This window comes from Triturus cristatus, chromosome 10, assembly GCF_964204655.1.
Source record: "Triturus cristatus chromosome 10, aTriCri1.1, whole genome shotgun sequence".
Taxonomy (NCBI): domain Eukaryota; kingdom Metazoa; phylum Chordata; class Amphibia; order Caudata; family Salamandridae; genus Triturus; species Triturus cristatus.
The window spans coordinates 850,723,569-850,738,416 of record NC_140593.1 but is presented as its reverse complement, the minus strand read 5'-3'; the positions used below and the strand labels follow the sequence as shown (position 1 = coordinate 850,738,416).

General features: G+C 48.2%; 1 protein-coding gene across 1 annotated transcript in view; it reads left to right on the top strand.

The window, feature by feature from the left end:
- The window catches only part of LOC146793599 (mitotic spindle assembly checkpoint protein MAD1-like), an 897,449-nt gene that overhangs the window by 802,259 nt on the left and 80,342 nt on the right, over nucleotides 1-14,848 (top strand). The window lies entirely within an intron of this gene.

Genomic DNA, 14,848 nt, shown 5'->3' with positions numbered 1-14,848 from the left:
ACTTCTCCTAATTTCCATCAGAGGATTTACATTCTCATCACCTTTAGTCAAATCCTTACCCTTTTCTACCCCATCCGTCACCTTTGCCACTCGACCCAAATGCCACACTCTATGGTCCTCCGTTCTTATGGCATTTTTGAAGACCTTAATCACTTTCATAGGTTATAAAAATGTGGACTCGTGTGAAGAAACCCCTTTACGAGGAGATTTTATCCTCACCACATCACCTATTTTAACTACTGTACTCTTGACCGACTTGCGCATATCAAACCACTTCTTGTCTCTAATTATCTTTTCCAATTCCACCTTATTCTTTGTGACATCATCCCTCCTACACTTCAAATTGTCGGTCTTGTCCAACACCAAATAAGGACAAACTAAAGTACACACTTTCCTTTTCCTGAATAACTCAAACTGTGTTTTTCTTGTCATTGAGTGAGGCATAAACCTATAATTTTTAACTTTATTCAAACCTCAGTCATTCAACCCTTCTGATTGGATAACACTCTCTGAATAGTTTCCTTTAAGACACGGTTGAAGCTTTCAACCATTCCATTGCCCTCTGGATAATAAATAGCTGTCTTCCTATGTGTGATGCCTCTCTCACTCAAGTACCTTTTCATCTCCCTTGATACAAATTGTACCCCGTTGTCAGAGAATATATTCAATGGTAAACCTCCCCTCTCAAAAATCTTCAAGAAATGTATTACATATTCTGATGGATACATCTGCCTGTGGATTCCTTACCTTATGAATATCCCCTGTGCCAGCATTCCGCAGAAACTTTTTCCTACCTCTCCACACCGACGAGGTTGTCACAATACTACGGCTCTGCTCGCGACTTTGTATGAACTCAATTGAGCCATAAGAGAGCCTCGTCGGCGTGATGACGTCAGTTTCCTTTTTTCCGCGCCGTCGACTCGTAACGGTTTTCTGGGACTCTCCATACTGTGTCGAGTTACTTTGTTGTTTCTCCAGTTTTAACTGTAGCTTTGTGATGGCGACTTAAAGGAAGTCAGGATTTAAGCCCTGTAGAGAGTGTGGGGGGTCATATGTCCATCACTGACCACCCCATGAGGACTGTTTGGGGTGTTTGTCATCGGACCACGATGTGGAGGGCTGTTCATGCTGTCGTAAGATGAAGCCGAAGGCTCTGAAAGAACGTGAGGCCAAGCTTTTCATGGCAAAAGCAAGGAAGGAGAAGAGAGGGCGAAAAAGATCTAAGTCGAAGTCGTCGACTTTGCATACTTCGAAGTCGAGGAAGCACAAGAAGAAGAGGAGGCATAGCTCTCGCATTGTTCGTCGAAGGGAAAGACTTCGAGATCATCTTCTCCAGCGCCTCGACGTCAAAAAGACTTTGTGTCTCCTTCGCCATCTCTTCAGGGGACTCCGGGAAAATCTCCTTCTCCAAAAGGTACTCCTGCGTGGTCGCTGATGCCGAGGGGCTCTCCGGAGTTGGAGGACTTACCAGTTCAGGATGAACCTTCTCCTGTACACGAGACTGGACCTGTGGCTCCGCCTGTGGATCTGACTGTTCCGACGTTGGATGCTCCTCGTGTGAATACTGACTCAGCTCCATATCCTCCATTTCCTACACCGGGTTCAGATCCGACGCATTCTTCAAATGCTATGTATGGCGTGTTTGCGAAGGCATCCTTCCCCTCCGGAGCATGCCCAGGAACCCTTCATGCCTTTTATGCCGACGGCGCCGTCATGGCAGTTTCCGGCTCCGATATTTTTGATGCCATATATGGAGTCCCCGGCGCCGTCTGATGGGCCTTTCTCTTGACTTCATACGGTGCCGATTTTGGCAGCAGACCCTCCTTCGACGCCGGTTCTGGAGCTGTCGGCGCCGCATGTGGCGCCGCCGACGCCGCAACCGTAGTTGCTCTCGAGGAGAGAGGCGCAGAGACTGTTGGAGGAAGAACAGTATCAGAGGGAAGAGGTTGAAGAGGGTGAGATAGAGGAGTCGATGATTTCGAGGGGCTTCAGGAGGCTAGTAGCCTGGACACCTCCCCAGAGTGGGAGCTGCTTTCTTCAAGGGCTTCTCCACCTCAAGAGGTGGCTCTGTATCATACTGTTATCAGAAAGGCTGCAGAGCTTTTGGACTTGTAATTGCCTACAGCGGAGTATAAACCAAATTTGCTCACTGAGGTTTTGCATTCGCCATCTTCAATAGTTGAGCCAGTGTTGCCTTTTAATGAGGCTTTAACCGAGCCTATCCTGGAAGTGTGGCGTAAACCTCTCTTCTCCAACTGTATCTAAATGTGTGGCAAGGAGATATAGGTCTGCTCCAGGAGACCCTCCCTCCCTTTCTTTCTTCACATCCATCCCCGGAAAGTTTGGTGGTACATGCGTCCTGTTCTAAACAGTCTTCAGGCGCTTTTCCTCACGCTCCTGCCGACAGGGACTCTAAGAAGTTGGAACAATCGGTTAAAGTCTTTTCTTCCTCTAGCATGGCACTAAAGTCAACCAATGCTACCTGTTTGTTGGGACGTTACATACATGCCTTGATGGAATCAGCTAAGCAGTTGGCGCCCAAGCTGCCTGATGAGCAGGGAAATTTTATGGAGGTTCTGTCAGATGCTCAGGCTGCTGCTCGTCTGGTTATACAGTCTGGCCTGGACGCAGCTGATTTTGTGGCCAGGTTTATTAGCTCCTCCATAGTTACCATGAGACAGGCTTGGCTCAGATCCTCTGGGTTTTCTCCAGATGTTCAGGCTACTCTTCTTGATTTGCTCTCTGATGGTTCAAATCTTTTTGGAGAGAAGGCTGATTCTGCGTTTCAGAGGTTCAAAGATAGTAAAGCCACGGCAAAATCCTTAGGGTTGCAAACTCAGTCAAGGGGGTTTGGATATAAGAAGTATCGAGGATTTGGAAGGTCTTTCTTTCATAGCTTACGATAGCCTCAGCAACAACAGCAGCAAAATCCTCTTTACAAGTCCTACAGAGGAAGAAACAGGAGTCGCCAACGTGGGTTGGCCCGCAATCTCTCCTCCTCCTCTTCTACCTCCCCTGCTCCCCCTGGTAATGCAGGAAAGCAGCCCTAGATCCCCCCCATCCTGGAACATGTGGGTCCTGTAGGGGGGTCGGCTGTCTCACTTTCTACAGGATTGGAAATCGGTCACTTCAGACCTTTGGGTTTTAAACCTGGTAGAGAATGGGTATGCCCTTCGCTTTCGGGAGTTTCCTCCTCCTTACCCACTTGCCAAGGTTTCTGTTCGGAAGATCATTTGCTTCTTCTCCAGAAGGAGGTCCTTGCCTTATTACAAAAAGGTGTTGTTAGACCTGGCACCTTGGCTTGAGTCTCCCTTCCTCTTTTTGTCGCTGTGCCTCATATGTTTTTATGGTGTTGGCCGCTCAGAGCGCTGTGCCACTGCCAACCAGTGCCACAGCGCAAGTGCTCCCTTTGTAAAATATATATGTTGATAGTAAACCGAATATGCCAATCATGGATTTCAATCAGCCCCTAGTAAAGTGCACCCGGCGTGCCAGGGCTTGTAAATACGAATGCTGCTGGTGGGCTTGCAGCACGGGTTGTGCCACCCACAGAAGCGGCCTAGTAAGATGTGTCTAGGATCTGCCACTGCAGAACCTGCGTGCAGTCTGGTACTGTCGCGCTGACTGTGCAAGTGCCCCCACTTGCCAGTCCCTGAACCTTCCCTTAACTTCATATCAGTCACCCCTATGGTAGGCCCAAGGGCAGGGTGCGTTGTAAGCATAAGGTAGGACAAGCCCTGATGTGTGTGGCATGTCCTCATAGTGAATTACCGCCATATTCGTTTTTCACTGTGTAAGGCTACCCTGTTCTCATAGGCTAGAATGGGCTGTTAAGATCGTTACATCCTATGATCCTGACAGGCCCAGGGAACATGGTAGGAGATCGAGTTTAGTATGCCTGAACTCAGAATAATAATGTACACCTCCTCGTGAGGTTTATTTTAATATTCCGCGTTTGCAAATGCCGCTTTTAGAAAGCTGGCCTTTGCTTGCCTAAACCATTTCAGCCGCCTCTGTGCGATGTGTATCTGTTGTCTGGCTGCGTGAGTGACCGGGCTGGAAGCACCCAGATGGGCGGGGTCAGGTAGGCCAGCAAAGAATAGGACGATCGCCAGGTAGATGGGAGGGAGGAGTGCCCCTGAGCTTTGAATAGGACTGTGCTCTGCCCCCATGATGCCGGCTCCGCCCCCTGTGGAGCATCTGAGGACTCTGCCCTGCACCTTGAATGAAAGAGCCTGCATCACGTAAACAAAGTGCTCCAGAACTGGAATGAGCTAGGCAAGGGCCCCCCTGGCCTGAGAGAACAAAATAATTATGGTATAAATGAAGGAGCCCTGCTCCTAAGAAATTAGATCCTGCTACCAGACGAACCTCTGCCTGAGGAGAAGGAGCCAAGGAACTGTAGGAGGAGTACTGTCCCTGACCTGGGGGATTGGCCTACAGTGGTTGCCCTGCTGCTGAAGGAGAGGAGAAAGACTGCTGATAAACTTTGCTTCAACTTGTGCTGTTTAAGATCTCCAAGGGCTTGTGCTGAGCTTGCCCCCTGAACGAAGTCCCAGGACCAGTGGACTTCACCGCCGTGTGGGAGAGCAGGAAAACGGACCGTTTTCCCTGCCATCTGGAAGAGAACTGCTGCCGGCGCTTCCCAACCGAAGCGCACCTTCCCTGAAGCTTGCACCCGCTGTCCGGCCTGAACAACGTGATTGTGGCCCCTCTACGAGCCGTAGCTCGCACCGCAAAGGAGGGTCTCACCCCGCCTGAGCATCGTGACTATTGGCCCCTACGAGTCGCAACTCACACCGTGAAGGAAGGCCTCTGACCGTATTTGCTTTGCCCCCCTACGAACCACATTTGCCTGCGTACGCGCCTTCTCTCTGCTTTGGGGAAAGCTGCGGCGCGTGTGGCGATTCCGTGCGTCTCCCCGGTGAGGAGCGTACGAGTGTTTGTGCCCCGCAGCGTGATCTTCAAGAGACCCACCACCGGCACGACGCGAACGTCGCCACCAGCTGAAGAGTGCCCCGGATGCCCGTCTTCTGAGTCTGCAAACCCAAGGTCGCCGAGTACCGTAGTACGCATCGCCAGGACAGCCTCGCATCCCCGCACTGAAAGCTGCGCTGCCTTCACGCCGACTTCCAAAGAATAAGGTACTGTGCCCGATCGCACCTCGAGGTGCACGCTCCCCCTTGGGGCGCCGCCGAGCAAGTGAGACCCGTTCCCCCATCCGAACCGGGGACTAAGTGCACGGACCGTGTAACCATACGCTGAACTAAGAACTCTTTTGACAAATAGTATTGTGGGCCCGCTTTACACGTTATTGGGTCTTGTGATTAAGTCTGCTTATATAAAGAAATCTATTTTTGATACATCCCGTGTGGAGTCCATTTGTGGGGGTAACACTGAATTGATGTATGTAATCACAACTGCTTAACCATTACGCCTGCGATAACGCCTTGTCTGCTCGCGCCAAGCTACCTAGAGGGTGAGCAGGGGTTATTAAAGGAGTGTAACCCCTTACCCTGACTGGAAGAAAGGTTCCCTGCTTGGCATCAGTACCCACTGGTGCCATCTAGAGAATCTGGATTCTAACAGGTGTGATAGAGGTGGTTCCGGAGCAAGAAAAGGGTCAGGGATGCTACTCCCGGTTTTTCCTGATTCCCAAAAAGGATGACCGGTTACGTCCGATCTTGGATCTCAGGGTCTTGAATTTTTACCTCAAACAGGAGAAATTCAAGATGCCTGCCCTTGCTCAGGTCCTTCTGGCGCTGCAGCAAGAGGAGTGGATGGTGTTGATAGATTTGCAGGATACCTATTTTCATATCTTCATCCTGAAATCACACAGGAATTATCTCCGTTTTACGGTAGGGTCGCAGCACTACCAGTTTGCTGTCCTACCGTTTGGTCTTGCTACTGCACCTCGAGTTTCACAAAGGTTATGGCAGTGGTGGCAGCTCATCTCAGGAGGTCAGGGATCCCGGTTTTCCCTTACCTGGACTACTGGCTGCTCAAAGCGGAGTCGCCTGAGATGGTACTTCATCATCTGCGAGTAACAGCTCAGCTGTTGTTCAACTTGGATTTTTCAATAAATGTGCCCACATCTCACCTGAGGCCTTCTCAGTGCAACCTGGTCATAGGGGCGGTACTGGATACTACTGCGTGTCGAGCTTTTCCACCTCCACAGAGAATTCTCAACATTCAGGAGATGATTCCTTTGTTTCACGATGGAGCAGTTGTTCCAGTCCTGAAGGTCCTACGCCTGCTCGGTTTGTTCACTTCCTGCATTCTGTTGGTCAGTCATGCACGCTGGCATATGAGGGCACTCCAGTGGTGCCTCCGCAGGCAGTGGTTTTAACACAACGGAGATCTCAGGGAGTCAGTCTGAATCTCCAGAGACGCTGCAGCGGAGCTGACTTGGTGGAGTGTGCAGGGCAATCTGTCTCAAGGAAAGCCCTTTTAGCATTCTCCGCGGTGGCCACAGTGATCACGGATGCCTCCACTCTAGGGTGGGGTGCTCATCTGGGGGATCTGAAGGTCAATGGTCTTTGGTCTCCAGAGGAAAGGTTGCTTCACATAAACCTTCTGGAATTGCGGGCGATACGTTTGGCACTAAAGGCTTTCCTTCCTTCCCTTCGCGGTCAGGCCGTTCAGGTCCTGACGGACAACACTACCGCGATGTGGTACATCAACAAACAGGGAGGTGTGGGGTTGTTTCGTCTCTGTCGAGAGGCTCTGCGACTCTGGTCCTGGTCTCAGGGCCATCAGATTTGTGTGTTTGCAAATCATCTAGCCGGGGTGCTGAATGTTCGTGTGGACAGTCTCAGTCGGCATTACTCGGCCGATCACGAGTGGCGGCTTTATCCGGAGGTGATCCATCACATCTTCGAGATGTGGGGGTCTCGCCGGTTGGACCGGTTTGCCACTCACGAGAATGTGCACTGCCTGTCATTCTGCAGTGTCCAGTATCCAATGCAGGGGGCGCTGGGGGACACGTTTCAGTTGGATTGGAGTTCACAGCTCCTTTACTCGTTTCCTCCCATACCCATGATTCCTCGGGTTCTGAGGAAGATTCGCCAAGACCAGGCCCAAGTTATATTGATTGCTCCGGATTGGCCAAGAAGGGTGTGGTACACAGATCTACTTCACCTCTCATCGCACCCTCTGCTCAGTCTCCCTCTCAGAGCAGACCTCCTCTCGCAGTCGCAGGGGCAGGTTCTACACCCTCTCCTCCAGAGCCTGCACCTTCATGCCTGGAGAATGAACGGGGCAACCTGAGTTCCTTCTCTCTTCCGCCGGATGTGGTGGATGTTATTTTATCATCCAGGCAACACTCCACTAAGTCTATTTACTCCTCCAGATGGTCCAATTTGTTAAATGATGTGGAGAGAGATCCGTTGATCCTTTGAAGGCCCACTTGTCAGATATTCTTCAGTTTTCGCTGTATTTGGCCCAGCAGGGATTTGCTGTGGCCACTGTTAAGGGCTATTTGTCGGCTTTATCGGCGTTTCTTTCTTTGCTGGATCAGCCGTCTTTATTTAAATCTCCCATTGTTTTGAGATTTATTAGGGGCTTACCAATAGGTTTCCACCTACTCCTTTTGTTATGCCTCAATGGGATTTAAATCTTGCTTTGACTTTCTTGATGGGTTCCCCTTTTGAACCCTTACATAGTTGTCCTTTGAGACTGCTGTCTTTTAAAATAGTCTTTCTTGTGGCTATTACCTCAGCTAGGAGGGTAAGTGAGCTTCAGGCTCTTAGTTCAAACCCCCCGTTTGTGACCATTCATGCTAAAAGGATGGTTCTCAGGATCAGGGCTGCTTTTCCTGCCTAAGGTGGCTACTCCCTTCCATCTAGGACAGTCAATTATTCTTCCCGTATTTTATCCTCACCCTCACCCTTCCGAGGAGGAGAGACTTCATCGCCTGGATCCTAAAAGAGCAGTGAGCTTTTATTTGGATAGGACTAAAGACTTGCGATTGGACGATCAGCTCTTTGTGGGCTGCGTTGGGCGCATGAAGTGCAACGCTATGCACAAGCGCACTCTTTCCAGATGGATCATCTTGTGCATCAAGATCTGCTACGCCCTGGCTGATAAGGAACCGCCTGAAGGTATTAGAGTTCATTCTACCAGAGCCAAGTCATCCACTTCTTCTTTGGCCAGAGGTGTTCCTGTAGTGGATATTTGTAAGGCTGTGACTTGGGCTTCCCTCCATACTTTCGCAAAGCATTATTGCTTGGATTCTGAGATGAGGAGGGAGGGCCATTTTGCGTGTTCTGTCCTACATCAGGCTTTGGTATAGAAGGGTGGACACCCTCCGGCGGGAGTGGGACTGCTGTGGGATTCTATTCATAAGGTGAGGAATCCAAGTTACTTACCTTCGGTAATGCTTTTTCTGGTGGATACAGTATCTGCCTGTGAATTCCTCACTGACCCACCCTCCTCCCCGATGTCCACCCTTGTATACTTTAAAGGTGGCATTGTTTAACATGTTTGCTTTGTATTCTCTCATCTATCTGCCTTTGTGTATTTATAGGAAATGATTTTATTCTTTGGCTTTCTCTTAATTTTACACTATGTGTATTGGTATGAATTTTGTGTACTGTGTATACTTTGAATCTGTTGTCAGTCCACCTGTTCGCCTAGGAAGCACAGAAAAAAATGGGTGGAACTGATGTCATCACGCCGACGAGGCTCTCTTATGGCTACAGTGATGCCATACGGAGTCGCGAGAGGAGCCGTAGTATTGTGACGACCTCGTCGGCGTGGAGAGCTAGGAAAAAGTTTCCGCGGAATGCTGGCGCAGGGAATATTCATAAGGTGAGGAATCCATAGGAAGATACTGTATGCACCAGAAAAAGCGTTACCGAGGGTAAGTAACTTGTTCTTTAGTTTCAATAGATCGTGCCTATCTCGGGCCACCTTGAGTACATGTCCAGGAGAACAATGATCTACTTAGCCACACTTGATGTTCTAGTGGGACCCACAATATCTATGGCCACTTCCTCCCAGGCTTCTTTGGGCAACTTCCTCAAGTTCATGGGTTGCACCCTGGATTTCAACATTTTGTCACACCTTCTGCATTCCACGCACTGAAGACTGAAGCAGATTAAACCAGCACAAGTGAAACAGGAGGTAATACGCTTTATAATAGTGAACGTATCCCTGACCAATCTAGAATGGCTGCCAAACTACAACACAAACCAGTCTCAAACTAAAGCTAGTGCTATAGCTGTTTGGAAGAGACTACTTCCGTATTGCTTGTCTTGATGCAAATCCTCATAAGATGTGAGCAGAGACGTTCACTAAGAACGTCGTGGATGTGGCTTGGAACCTACTCAGCGCTCGCGACAATGCCCGGGACGGTAAGTTTTAATTTATTGAAAACCGCTGGTGCCCACGATATTTGCCCAAACACGTAATTCCTCCCACGTGCTGCGCAGTCAGTCGACTCACACATAACCTCTAGATAGTACCGATGCACGGAGCAGTAGCATTTGATTATTCAATGACAATGCACAGGACGGTGGTGTTCAGTTATTAAAGCCTACCGATATCCGTACCCGTGGCAGTACTTAGTCATTGATTTGCCCACAAATGCCGTTCCTTCATTTCTAATCTTCCTGACTGGCTTCACACTGTGCACAGGGCACATCTCACCATTTTATTCCAGCACCGACTCTGGATGAGAGTCTTAATGTTGAGCGTTTTGGAATGTTGGGGTGAAGTAGTGGGTCTCTTTGCTGCTCGTCACCAATGTAAGGATGGTCAAGAAACTGTAATATTTTGTATATCGGTTTATTAAGTATCTTCTTTGCACCCCATCCTCTCCGCTTTAACATCCGTTTCCCTTTCTAACCGTTTTCTTCACTCCCGTGCACGTCCACACAGGAAACGCTCACGGAAAATGTTGACACCATTCTATGGTCAGGAAGATACCACGATAATCTTGTGCATTAAAATGTGCGATGTGTTGACCAAGAAACAAACACCAGGAGATCTGTGGGCCCATTGACCAGAGTAACAGTGTCTACTTCAGTGCTAGCTGGGGATGTCATGATTGCTGATATTTGTGAAGTGGCGACTTCAGCGTCCCTTAATACCTTTATAGCTATCACTGATGGAACACTGTAGTATTGGGAGATGGTCATTTCACATGTTCTGTGCTTTAGAACATTTTAGTCTGACCATTCCCTTAGATCCACCAGCTAGATGTATAGTGCTTTGGAATCCATTTCCAGTTGGGGAATGTGCAGGCAGAAGTATGCATCAGTATAAAAAGCCACTGTAGGATATTGAGTTATTGATTGTGAGGGTGATCCTTGTCAGTTGAACCACAAAAAGCCACTAAATTAACCTATGCTTAACCCTCAGGTAACTTGGCGCAAAAGCTGACAGTTTTAACTGAAAGACAATGTGTAAATTAGTTATGCAGCACACAAACAATAATAACGTTAAAACATAACCTGACAAAATTCCAATCAGTAGAAATAGAGATATGCAGTTTAAAGTCTTAAGTAAAAGTAGCCCCACAAAGTGGTATCTGGTCGCTCTAGACTGGGACCAAGTCACAACTTCTGGCCGATCACGATGGAGCGTGGGCTGGGTACAGAACCGCTTTCGGCCCGCTGGACAATGCACCTGGTTGGACGTAGGCTGAGTTGCGAGGCGCTGCGTTGAGTTGCATATGTTCCGAAGGGGCTGCTGATCTGGAGCTGTGAGTTGCTGCGTCGAGTTCCGTTGCACTGGAACAGTTCCGATGAGGCAGCTGATCAGGAGCTGTGAAGTGCTGCATCGGTTCTGTTCAGGCCGCAGATCAGGAGCTGTGAGGTCCTGTGATGCGAGGTCCTGCATCACACTGCGTCAGTTCTGATGAGACTAATGATAAAAAGCTACAAGGTGCTGCAATGAGAGGTCCTGCTTTGGGTTTTATCATGCTCAGTTGGGCAACGAGGAGTACACTTTGATGCTGGCCCAGGACCTGCTAGGGGCACGTCCGGGTATCAGGGCTCACTCCAGCAGAGGCAAGCAGCAAGGCACAGGCAGGCCCAGTTGGGTCTGGGCAGCTGCAGGACAGATCTCTGGAGCTTATGTCCCTGTAAGTCACAGGAGTCCAGCCAACTAGCCCTTGGAGTCACTGTGGTGGTCCTAGATTCAAGAAGCATGTCCAGGCTTCCTCCTTCAGGCAGCAGGGCAGTGCTTCCAGTAGCAGGACAAGTCCTTCTGATTCAATTAAGAGCTCAGGAGGTCCAATATGTATACCTGGTGCTAGCTTTTGAAATGTGGGGACTCCCTATACTATCCCCACCTCTGGTTCTGTAAAGTTCTTCCCTTCCCCTGTGGAGGCTCCAAGTAGTTTAGGTGACAAAAGACTGGTTTCAAGTTCCTTTGTGTGTGTGTGTTGGGGGTCAGCCCTTTGATATGCAAGTAAGGCAGGGAACAGCTCCCCTCCAACAATACTGGCAGGATGCCCATCCTGCCAACACTTACACCCCCTTTGTCTTGCTGGTTAGGAGGAATACACAAGGGCCAACAGCTATGCTAATCATAAGCGCATGACCCAGAATACTGGCAGCAAGCACAAATGGTTAGGACAAGAAATTGACAACTTTTTAAAAGTGGCATTTTCAGAATTGTGACTTGAAATCCAACTTTAACATTAAAGAGGGTTTTAAAGTACAATTCATTTGAGTGATTGATTGATAGGCTTTATTTCGATATATAAATATCATAATTCATTTGAGAGTAAACATAAGTTTCCTATCTGCCTCTAAACTTAAGTTATCACTTATTAGGTGTAATAAGATAACCCAGTGTTACCCCGAGGGAGAGATGGGCCTTGCAATAGTGAAAAATAGCTTTAGGAGTTTTTCTCTTCCAGGAAATGTAAAACTTAAACCCATATGTCCTATGTTTTTTACACACAGTTCACCCTGCCCTATAAGCCTTTAGGGCCTGCTTTATGGGTGACTCATTTATATTAAAAAGGAAGGTTTAGGCCTGGCAAAAAATGTATTTTGACAGATCGAAATTGCAGTTTACAACTGCTCTACTGGCCGCAGTGTTAGATCTGAGACCTGTTTTAAAGGCTTCTTTAGTGAGTGGCACAATGAGTGCTGCAGGCTCACTAGTAGTATTTAATTTAGCAGCCCTAAATACGTGGAGTACCATTTACTAAATTAAATGTGCCGATCAGGTGTGGGCCAATTGTACCATGGTTTTAGGGAGAGCACACAGGCACTTTAGCACAGGTTAACAGAGGTAAAGTACACAGAGTCCTAACAAAAATAAATTCAGCAAATCGGGGGTGGGGGGGGGTAGCTGAAGGCATAAAGTTTGGGGGACAACTTCCCAAGGGTATCTGGTCCAACAGTCAATTGCCTAGGGTAACAATCTTTCTGGATGTATACTCTATCTCCCTGCAGATTGCTAACTGGCCCTACCCACATCCCCATTCTGAAGGATAGTCTCGTAAGTTTCTTATAATACAGTTCAAGGTTACATTTCTCAGTAATGTTTTAATCGAACGTCATTCCTGTCTCAGCCTCATAAAGCACAGAGAAGAATGGACAGGAGTGGACTTCACTGTGCCTGTGGGGCTGCTTTATGGGCTCATTAACTTCACCAGGATGCTCTTTCTGATTTCGAGATGAAGCGAATGGCTTCTACCGGTGCAGCGGAGTGACGGAAAATGTGAGATCCAGTCTGACATGTGGGGGATATTCACAGGTGAGGAATCTGCAGGTGGATAGGCTATTCATTGCAAAGATCATTACAGAAGGCAAGTAACTTCTTCGTCTGTATCTGGAAGGACCACATTCCGCTACACACATTTTTCTGCGGGCCCAAAATATTTAATGAGAAGTTCTGGTGACCTTATTGAGAAAGATCTTTATCTCTACCTAAGTCCTAGAAATATTTGCAGCCCTTGTAGAATTGCTGGGAATATATGTCTGTCCTAGCCCTGATCGTCAACTAACCTGAGTTTCATTGTGTATGCTCGCCGTTCCTCCTTTCAAGTCTGTTTTTTTCCCCTCTGGGAGATGCCATGACAAAGGGATAATCCTTAGTTATCCCAAGGTATACTCTCTGTAACCTTCCTGATTTTATAGTTCACAGAGACAAAATGAGCCATCGGTCTGGGCTTGGCCTTCCTGCTGGCTACGGGAACAATAGATTATAAAGAAGGCATCTCAGTTGTGGAGCCTACTGAATGACCCTGGTTTGGTGGCTCCAAGGCTTTTGGGCATTCATCTTGCACCGGTTTAGTTGCACAGGTCAAAAATCCAGATACAGTTGCTTCTGCATCATGGTTTTTGTGGTTAACCTCTTACCATCCCCACTGAAAGAGGAATCTTAATACTTAGCAAAGCTTGCGTTAAGAGAGCAGGGGAGCTAAGGATAAGGATCGAGAACTAAGTAAATAGACACGCCAAACAGAAGAATATCCGTAGGCTAAGTAAAAGCAGTGATTTCAATTTTCCGGAAGGAAGAATCCATGTATAGCACCAGAAAAATATGAAATAAATTAGCTTTTCAACTAAATGCGTACCAGTGCACTTTTCTGACACCGTGGTTTTGAATAATAAGCAGGACTTCAGATAGCCTGTCTGCTCAATTTTCCGGAAGCAGATAGTTTGCAGTTGTGCTCCAGTTTCGATCCATGCATTTGATTCACATTGAATCATATGCAGAGAGCCACAGATGTCAGGTTTTTAGGTTTGCAAGAGCACTATGTGCAGCAGGCATCTACGTTTCTTCGCACTTCTTTCATCTCGCTACTCCTTTGGGCCTGTGCAGTAACCACACCATTCCAGGGAAAACCTCCTTCAAGCCCTTCAGGTTCTCCTACCTGCGCCCGCTTTGCTGTATCTTTCATGCAGGAAGTAAGTTGGCTCAGAAAGAAGCACGAAAACCCAGAGCAGGTCTCATTGAGTCTAGGGTCAGCGATCATCCCTCTTAATCCTCCCATCTTGTTGAAAGCAGCCTGGCTGTTTTCTTCGAGTCCCGGCAGTCCACCACCGCAGAGCAGATCTCAGAAGGTTGCAACCTTCATTCTGCTCACAGATTAGCTGCGAGTTCTCCATCCCCTGCCTCAGAGAGCAGGGGAGCACGTGGGAGGCAGAGTCCATTAAAAACGAGCGGGGCCAGCCTGGTGGGGGAGACTTCGTGGGCGGGAAGGAGGGAAGCGTAGCGTGACTTGAGTGTGGGCAGTCTACAAGAGGCTGGCCTCCCGGACCCGGCCTTTCATGTTTACCTGAGCAGTGACTCATTCCTTAATTCCAAGCCTCAAAGTTGTGTCAGTAGCTTTGTGGGGTTTGATAATTTACCGAAACAAGTTCACTTTCCTCTTCAGTGACTCTGGTGCTTCGGTGTACTCTTTTTGTGAGGGAAAAGGTGGGGGGGGGCTGAAACACAGCAGAATGCCGTACTCTGCTTGCGTGCCAAGCCACGGTGAATGGAATATTATGTGTTGGGGAGAGGATGTAGCCTTACGGCTAGAGCGGTCGACCTTGAAGCTGGGGAACCGGGTTCGAGTCTCTGCAACGACGCTAAAACATCTTGTGATCCTAGGCAAATCACCTAATCTCCCCGTGCCTACTAAAACTGAATGTGTCCTTCCGTAACGAAACGTGTGCTCATGTTAAGCGCTCTGATACCCGATTTCTTGGGTCTAGTTTGCGCTATATAAAACTCTAAAGAACTGTTCTGTTCAGTATCAACCAGCACAAAAGGAAAGTTTGCGTTTCGCTATGTACGCATGGGGGCGTTAAATTAAGCTCTATTTGGTGCTTCACTGTTGCAATCCATAAGAAGTTCAATGGTAGGCATATTGTAGATTATAAAAAGATGGTTT